Source organism: Helianthus annuus, chromosome 16, assembly GCF_002127325.2.
Source record: "Helianthus annuus cultivar XRQ/B chromosome 16, HanXRQr2.0-SUNRISE, whole genome shotgun sequence".
Classification (NCBI taxonomy): domain Eukaryota; kingdom Viridiplantae; phylum Streptophyta; class Magnoliopsida; order Asterales; family Asteraceae; genus Helianthus; species Helianthus annuus.
In genome coordinates this window covers 8,540,720-8,550,613 of record NC_035448.2, presented here as the reverse complement: position 1 = coordinate 8,550,613, position 9,894 = coordinate 8,540,720, and the positions used below count along the sequence as shown (strand labels likewise).

The 9,894-nt window shown below is 36.9% G+C and overlaps 1 pseudogene; it reads left to right on the top strand.

Moving 5' to 3' along the window:
* The first annotated feature begins 4,225 nt into the window (after positions 1 to 4,225).
* LOC110940928 lies at positions 4,226 to 6,197 on the top strand (annotated as a pseudogene).
* Positions 6,198 to 9,894: the final 3,697 nt, after the last annotated feature.

Here is a 9,894-nt window from a genome sequence, read left to right as displayed (position 1 = left end):
AGGTTGAATATAATAACTTACATGTAAACATATAAGAAAGATTCTTAAATTATAAATTATACTATTTATTTTTTGAATCTTACATAATTTTGTTCCAAGGGTATAAAAACCGAAACCTAATTATAAATTAAACTTTTTATTTTTTGAGTCTTACATAATTATGTTCCAAGGGTATAAAAATCGAAACCGAACAGGTTTCAAAAACTGAAAACCGACATTTTGGTTTTGTTTTTGCCCCATAACCGTACCAAACTAAACCATGCACACCCCTACTTTTGGGGCCGATAAAACAACCCTGTAGATGCAAAAGCCAGCCTGTAGAGCATTTAATTCTGTTATAATGATTGTCCTATGGACTTGTATAGATTGTATTGTACGATATAATTATACATTATATTGTACAATACAAACCTATAATTATACATTTCATAGAGGAGTCACAAACAGGAGCTAACAACAACCTCGCAATGATGATTGCATATGTTGATGTATATAATGCAACTTGCCATGGGATTTTAAGAAATGTAATTAGTATACTCAAAGTTGTAAACACCATATCTCGACCATTGGAGATTTATAGTGTTGACTATGTTGTCGTTATTTTCTCGAATAATAACAGTTTGAGTGGAGCTAGATTATATCTTTATACAAAGTTTTTGTTCGTACGTAAACAAGTAGAGGAAAATAACCTTTTATTGAATACATTAACGCTAAATACATGCTAGCGGGTCCAATGACTAAAAGGTGTACCACCTAAAACTTTCCAAGAATTTGTAATAAGAATGGGTTTTAGTAATGACCTTGTATGATAGCATTATAATGTGTATGAATGATTATTATTTCCTTAAATGCTTTTTTTTTATACTAATGCTTTTTATACACTTATGATCTATAGACAAAATTTATGCAAATTAATAATCTTAAAGAGATTATTCCAGCCATTTTGGCTCTACACTTTAAATGTTTCATGTTAAGACATTAGTATGACTTTTGGCAAATTAATAATCTTAAAGGGATTATTCCAGCCATTTTGGCTTCAAACTTTAAGTGTTTCATGTTAAGACTTTAGTATGACTTTTGGAGGGTCTCGAAGTTGTCAGCAACTCTAAATGACTAACTATCTACTATAGTTTTGATGTGAATTTTGTGAGTATTTAACTTGATTTAACTCAATGAATTAATTACTGATCATAAATGAATATTCAGATAAGAGAAAGATAATTTTAACAAAGGCTTATTTAAGGGTAAATTACTTTTTGAGTCTCTGTGCTTTAGTGGTTTTAACCACTTGAGTCTAAAATCAAAATGTTTAACGCCATTAGCCACTTTTTTTAACTATTTGAGTCCAAATTTCTAACACCATTTACCAAGTTTGTTAACTAAAAGGGCAATTTAGTCATTTACACACAAAGAGTAATTTACCCTTATAAAAACCTAAATCCTTCTTTATCTTCTTCTTCTTCTAGTCTCTAGATCAGAACCACCATCACCACCACCTCTATCATAACCACCACCACCTACCTTCCACCTCTGACTACTACCACCACTAGCCGTAACCACCACCACCTTTAGCAACTGATCTTGTTTTACCGAACACCATGCTTCAAACCTTCACCTGAAGCCCTAATCGAACCACCCACCTTCGACCTTAACCACCCACATCTGAACCCCCGAATAAAACCACCCAAAACCTTCACACGAAGTTGATGGCTTGACAAAGTTCAATCCAATGGATCCCCAAAAGCTTCTCCCAAGAAATATGCAAATCAGATTTTCACCCTCGCCGATCGATTGAAAGATCGCCGTTCTCCGTGCTTAACTGTGTTCTCTATACTGCGAAGTTATGTCAAATAATACTTCAACTATTCATAAATTGCTAACCTAATACTTCAATTGTACATTTCAATACAAACTAGAACCACCAGTAAAGAATATACCTGTAATGTTCTAGGCTCTTGAGCCTCACGAATAGCTTGCACAAGCGCAACTGTTACAAGTGCCTCCACGCTCCAATTCCTCAAACAAGATTCTGAAGAACAATCCCTAAACAACTTAAACACATGATCTGAAATGTCACAATCCAGCCCTAAAATAGAAGCCACATCAATTTACAAATAAGCCCTATGGTTATCCACAACAATAGACGGGCCAGAAGCAGACGAAGACGACATCGTTTCAAACACTTGTTCAAATAAGTCGTGGTGGTGCCGGATGTTAGTACATATGTCTGTAGCTTCCATCTACATCAAGTCTTGTATTTTGTCCTGTTTGTGTATTTTCGTATATGTATGTACTTGTATGTATTTGTTTGTTTAGACAGATCAGGGAACGGCTCTTAACTGTTAAAGTGAAATCCGTCGGGCGATGTGTGTCAATCGAACGGATGGTCATTCGATCGGATGACCAACCGACCGGGTGACACTATTACCTTCCTTGATTGCCTATAAATGGCTGGTTAGTGCTAGTTGTTTAGGACCTTTGTCTGATCATTGTAGCGAAGCTCTGTCTGTCTGACTTTCATCTGGTTCTTCTGTACTTTCACAATCATTCAATGAAATCAGACGTGTTAATCGTTGAAACTGTTGTTAGTGATTCTTTGACGGTGTCGAGGGATTCCACACCTTGACACTGATCGATTCAGCTGCGTTCTACGTCAAGAACAGATCCAGTCCGTGGCCCTAACAAGTGGTATCAGAGCTAACGGAAGCCGAATCGGAGATAACAACAACATTTCACCGGATTTTCAGCCATATTCTGCAGATTTCTGTCAAATCTCACCGGAGATTTTGACAAATTCTTCATCTTCTACTTCATTTCTTACAGTTTTTACATTTTCACACCTTAAAACAGGAAAAACTCAAAATTAAGCAAGATTTCACGGACAAATTTGACTAATTTTCATATCATTCGAATCGGAATTGAACATAGAACAATCCTAGATATGTTTTCATTACTAATTTCATCTAAATATCAATCAATCAAGTTCAAATTTTGATTTCTCATGTTCATCAAAATTCTAAGATGTAACCAAAAGATGAAATTTAACATACCTTGTGATCCCTTCACTTAGGTGATCACTAAAATAAGCTTGGATTTCGATTTGGGACTGATTTAGCCTTCCAAGTGCTTGCTTTTTGGCTAGTTAGGGTTTAAACTAAGAGTTCTTTGGCTCCTCTAGAATTTTCAACCAGAACACACACTTAGAGTGTGTGTTTTGGTGTTTAATGTTTTATTTAGTTAAAAGTTGTTTCAAGTTCGTCACATTTGGCCCCTATACTTTACCAAGTTGCATTTAGTGTGTTTTTAACCAATTTTCTTATTACTACAAGACTTGTGACTAACTAGGTTAGTTATTCCTAGTTACTTTATCTTGTTTATTACTGACATTTATTTTTTAATATAAAGATTTATATTTCGGGGTGTTACATATAAGAAAGATTCTTAAGTTACAAATTTTACTTTTTATTTTTTGAGTCATACATAATTTTGTTCCAAAAACCAAAAAACGAACCGAAGCGGTGTAAAAACCGAACGGTTTTCAAAAACTGAAAACCGACATTTCGGTTTTGTTTTTGCCTAAAAACCGTACCAAACTAAACCATGCACACCGCTACTTTTTGGGCCGATAAAGCAACCCTGTAGATGCAAAAGCCAACCTGTAGAGCATTTATATCTGTTATGACGATTGTCCTATAGACTTTTGTATTGTACGATATAATTGTGCATTGTATTGTAGAATACAAACCTATAATTATAAATTTTATAGAGGGGTCACAACAGGAGCTAACAACAACCTCAACAATGATGATTGTATATCTTGATGTATATAATGCAACTTGCCATGGGATTTTAAGAAATGTAATTAGTATACTCACAGTTGTAAACACCATATCTCGACCAATGGAGATTTATAGTGTTAACTATGTTGTCGTTATTTTCCCAAATAATAGCAGTTTGAGTGTAGCTTGATTATATCTTTATACGAAGTTTTTGTTCGTACGTAAATAAGTGGAGGAAAATAACCTTTCTATCGAATACATTAACGCTAAATATATGCTAACGGGTCCAATAACTAAAAGGGGTACCACCTAAAACTTTCCAAGAACTTGTAGCGAGAATGAGTTTTAGTAATGACCTATGATAGCGTTATAATGTGTATGAATGATTATTATTTCCTTAAATTAGCTCCAAAAGTCCATTTCAAAACAAACTCAAACACCCACTAAGTTATTAAAATATCATATTCTTCATCAATCTCTTCCGGTCAATCACCACCGGCAATGGCCACCGTCGGTCACTTCTTTCTCATCCTCTTCTTCACTCTCACCCTACTGGTTCAAGCCAGATTGAATCTCCAAACTACCGACCATGAAGCTCTCTTATCAATCCACAACAACTTGGGTATCACCACGCGCTCCACCAGCCTTTGCAACGCCCCTGGAATATTCTGTGAACCGAGAATCTCCAACAACATCACCGTCCTCCGCGTCACACGCATAGTCTTCAAACACCGCCGCCTGAGAGGCTCCATCTCTCCGGCGATCGGAAAACTCTCTGAGCTCAAAGAGCTTTCTCTACCTAACAACCACCTTGTCAACCAAATCCCAGTTCAAATCACCAACTGCCGGAAACTTGAAGTTTTAAACCTTAAAAGCAATAGATTTTCCGGCAAAGTCCCGACTGATTTATCCTCCCTCGTTCGTCTCCGGATCATAGATCTGTCCTCCAATAAGTTCACCGGTAAACTACCTGCCTCATTGCAGTCGTTCAGAAATCTCCGGTTCTTCAACATCTCCGGCAATAGTTTTCTTGAAGGCTCAATGCCGACAATGAACAAAAAAGTTGTGCTAAAACGCTATGTCTTCGCCGAGTTTAACTCAGAAGGTAACAACTCTGATAATCCTCAACCTCCGGCACCATCTCCGACGTATGAGTTAATTCATAAACATAAAAACAAGAAGAAAAGACTCATACGTTGGATCCTAGAGTTTTCGTTTGGAACACTAGCCGTAATTATATGTGGGACGATCCTCTATGTCCTCTTTAATCTGGTTATGAAGATGATTAAAAGCAAGAAACAAGAATTAGGCCCAGCGCTCTTTAGTCCCTTGATAAAAGCCGAAGACCTGGCATTCTTGGAGAAAGATGACGAAGTAGCATCGCTTCAGATCATCGGAAATGGTGGGTGTGGAGTAGTTTACAAAGCTGAATTACAAGAAAGCGGAGTCAAAGCAATTGCAATAAAGAAGGTAATAGGGACCCAAAAAAATGTTGCAGAGCTCATGGAAGAAGATGCTGAGCTACTCAGCAAGAAAATGCAACAAATCAGATCAGAAATACAAACCGTTGGCCATATGAGACACCCTAACTTACTTCCGTTACTAGCTCATGTTGCCCGGCCACATTGTCATTACCTAGTTTACGAATTCATGAAAAATGGTAGTTTACAAGAAGTTAAACATGGCATCCGAGGCTGACTAGACACAGGATCGCACTAGGAGTAGCCATTGGGCTCGAGCATCTTCACATGGCTCACACTCCTCGTGTAGTCCATAGAGATTTAAAGCCCGCGAATATTCTTATTGATGATAACATGAAGCCCGTATAACTGATTTTGGGCTTGCAGAGTCTATCCCGAATGCTGACACCCATATTCAGACTTTCAGTGTTGTTGCTGGAACTCTAGGGTACATGGCACCTGAGTATTATTATGAAACGAGGGTAGTTACAGATAAGTGTGATATTTATAGTTTTGGGGTGTTGTTGGCCACTTTGGTAATGGGGAAGCTTCCAACAGATGATTTTTTCAAATATACTTATGAGATGGGTTTGGTGACATGGATGCAAAATTTGTTGACTTCTGAGGATCCAAAACAATTAATTGATCCGAAACTGATGGGAAACGGGTATGAGGAACAAATGATTCGTGTTCTTAAGATTGCTTGCTTTTGTACGCTAGATAATCCTAAAGAGAGGCCGAATAGTAAGGATGCTAGATTGATGTTGGCTCATATCCACCCTGAAAATGTAAGTTTGTGAATTTAGAATGAAGATGCATGACAAATATGATACTTTCCATGTTAAGTGTTATGTGTCTAATGATTTTTTTTGTTCCTTGTAAGTCTACTAACTTCTATCCCAATGTTCATATGGGAATATGTAACATATTTTTTATCATTTGAATCTTCTGTTTTTAAGGAATTCGTATACGAATCCCCTTTGCTGGTTCAATCAGTTTGGATGATAATGGTCTTATGCATCTAGTTATATCATTTTACTCATGCGCCTGTCGACCTGTGTTAAATTTATAACAAAAAATTTCAATCATAGGTTTGTCACATGAGAGTCAAATTATTAATTTGGATAATTTCAAACGGATTCCCAAACTCCTCCTAATCCCTTGAAACCCAACTTCAGAACTCGCTTATTAGAATGTATATTCTAATAGGAACAAGATATTGTCGACAGCAGCTGAAAAAAAAAAACAGAGAACGCTGGCCATGGTATACTTTTTTGGTGATTGGTAATGAATATAGAGACGAGAGGCCACTAAGAAAGGTGAGGCGCCCCTGCCACATAGAGTCGAGTACTCAGCATAATATCGATACCAAGAGTCTCAAGAAGAATTTAAAGAAAAAGTTATACAAACAGATTTTAGAGCTCACTCATCACCTCATGCTTCTTAATGTTATGGATCATAGGCTAATATTCTCTTAATGACACATGGTATCTGATTTAAGGAAGCTATACATGTTTTGTTACAACGCCACACCACCAATAAACTATATCCTTCTGCCTCCTTTTAGATTTTAGAATTCCGTAATTACATGCAACCCAAAGACCAAAATTTTCAATCATACATGCTCCTAGCAGTCTACCACATGTAAAGTAAACACATGACACACGGACACAATCACAATACATGCGATATATGTATCACCATTTTCAATCATTACCCAGAACTGAAAACTAGAACAGCACAAATAATATAAATCCAAAATCCAATAGGCTTTATGACACGCCGGCCCACCTATTCTGGATTTTTCCAATGGGCTAATTGGGCCTGTAATCAAAACCCACTGTAAACTGTAAAGCAGTCTCGGGCCTTCAGCCCAATAAAAAGGTGATTCTTAGAGACTCAATTACTCAAACAACCAACCCAAAAAAAATATGTGTAAAGATCCGGTTTTTGATGATTATATTTAGGGTGTGAATTATGGAAGGCAGGGTTCATACAGCCAAGTCGAGCCCAAGTTCGTTTAACTTATGAAAATTGGAGCTCAAGTTTGACTCGTATGTAGTTTTCAAGCTCAAGCTTGGCTCGAGGTCATTTTATTTATTATTTATTAATTAATTTATACTAACTATAATTATTATTACTTAAATATATAATTAATGTATCAATTAAAAATTATATAAACAGTGGGCTCGTTTAGGCTTGCGAACTAGCTCAAGCTCGATAAGCAGAGCTCGGGCTTGTGAACGTTTAAAATATAAGCTTGTTTTTAGTCTCGGGCTTGGCTCGTTTCGAGCTTTTTTTTGTCACAAACATGATATTCATCCCAGATCTAACCACAACTCATGAACAAGTACCCAAGCCAAATTTTATTAACCCTGAATCTTCAAACTGTTCACAAATACAAAAACAGACTCTCTGAACAACGATAAGAGGTTATCAAAAGAGAGAATCTCTAGACAACAAGAAGCTAACAACTCTAAGATCAGATTCAATCATGACTTTATAAGTTATTCTTAAGAGATGCAATATAGATGAAATCGTGAAAGCGGGCCTTTTATTTCCCTTTTCCACGTAAGAATTCGTCGTCCAATTAAATCTGCTTGTTCCTGGATGCTCCATAGCAATCCATCGCTATTCCTATCCTCCATCAAGAAAGGTTATGATGCAGATTGATCCTCAAGATTAGCACGGGAATATTCATAGAGAATTGCCAGCATGCATTTTCTTTATTTATCACATGTTAGTTAATTGTTGCATTAGTGGGTAATTAAAAAAAAGGGTAGGTGCACGGTACCCCCGATCGCGGAGGGGATCCCCCCTCCCAGTTCACCACCTGGGAGGGAGTTGTTACATGCATGTCTCTAAGAAATAAGGAACATGGGCATCATGTGCTCATAACCATTGCATATTTATTTCCTTTTAATTTGTTTTGAAGATATCCAGAAAATTGTTCCAAAAACTCTTGTCTTCTCTAGTTCTCTTTATAGTTCTAGGAGTGTTTGCCTACTAAAACAAGGCTCCCATCATTTTGGTGCTTTCATTCACGTATCACCGCCACCATGCCACTACGTCGCGACCCACCCGGCTCCGATGAATTTCCTCCATCCATCACGGATCAACTGAGCCAACTGATCCAAATCACCACCACGGTCGCTACCACGGCTGCCTCCAAGGTAATATCATCTACTACCACAATTTCTTTCTCTAAACCTATCTCACGAATACTTTCTCGCGCGATAACCTCATTCCTGTCACGAGTCCTAACAGTATTCTGTTCTGTAGGTCACAGTTCTAATTATCGTTGTGAAGGTTAACCGACAGAGAACACGTTTCTTCAGAAGCCTTGTTCACCAGCAATCACCATACCGCTCGTTGTATTCTTCATCGTCTTCTTCTTCTTCATCTTCTACTATTGACGCACATGAAAAGCAAGCTGCAATAGAGGTAGTGTCTGATATTCTACCGGAAAACGGAGTTTCAGAGGAGGAAGCTATAGAATTCGCTGTGAAATCACACGAGTATGTGGAAATGTTGATGGATAGCGTTTGTGATGTGGACGGCCTCTTCCAATCCAACAACAGCTCTTTAAGTTACAAGAAGAAAGTGTATGAGATGGGAAAACAGAAAGGTGGCAAGGATTTGGTTCCTTTGTTGGAGAGCATGGTCGGTCTTCCACTGCCTTCCGTTATGCATATTGCCCGATATCTCTTTGCTCGCACTGCTCCTAAACTCCTCCACATAGTATCATTCATCTTAGGTTAGTTATATTGTTTTATTATTAATATATGTGGTGCAGCTTGTTGCCCGTTTACGTGTTACTCTATTGTAAATTTAGCTGCTACGGGATATAACAAAATTAAATGTTAGTGATGAGATTTTTCTAGGACTTAAGAACAAGTTTAATTAGTTTGTTGGGTTTTGAATTTGAGTTATGAGGCTTTAATTGGAAATGTAAAGAAAGGTTTACTTCAAGGTATAATAGTTTTGACTTTTTAAGGTCAAATGTAATAGCTTTGAACACACACAATGTCAAAGTTAGTTTGATTATAAACACAAAACAAGAAATCACCAAGTTTGAGAAAATGGTACCACAATTGAAAAGAATTCTCCTAAAAAGTTAGCATGAGCTTGTTGCCCGTTTACCAACTATCTCGATGTAAATTCATAATACATTAATAAAAGTTATTAATAATCTGAAAAAAAGAAATAAATAGGAGGGGTAAATTTATGTGATTTTTGCATACGTAACTTTATTTGTTACATATATCATCATGGGAGGCTTTGATGGTGTGCGGGGAGGACCTCCGCACAAGGCCCACGATTTCGAGGGGCATGCGATTTAAAAAAATCCGATACGTATATGTTATTTTTTTTAAATAGTAAACAAATACCACTTTCAATATAGGCCCATTTACAAATATTTTTTATGGTTTAGAATTTAGCCCACTTGGTATTAGGTTTATTAAGCCCAATACTGATTTGATCTTTTTTAAATAATAACAAAACATAACAAAAGGGCACATTTTTTCAATCTCGAACAGGGTACGTGAATTCTCAGAGGCGCCTCTGTATATCATATTCTCATATTTAGTTGGGCATTTATTTTTACTCTTGCTGCATATAAATAGAGTATTACTGTGAGTAAACCTACAATA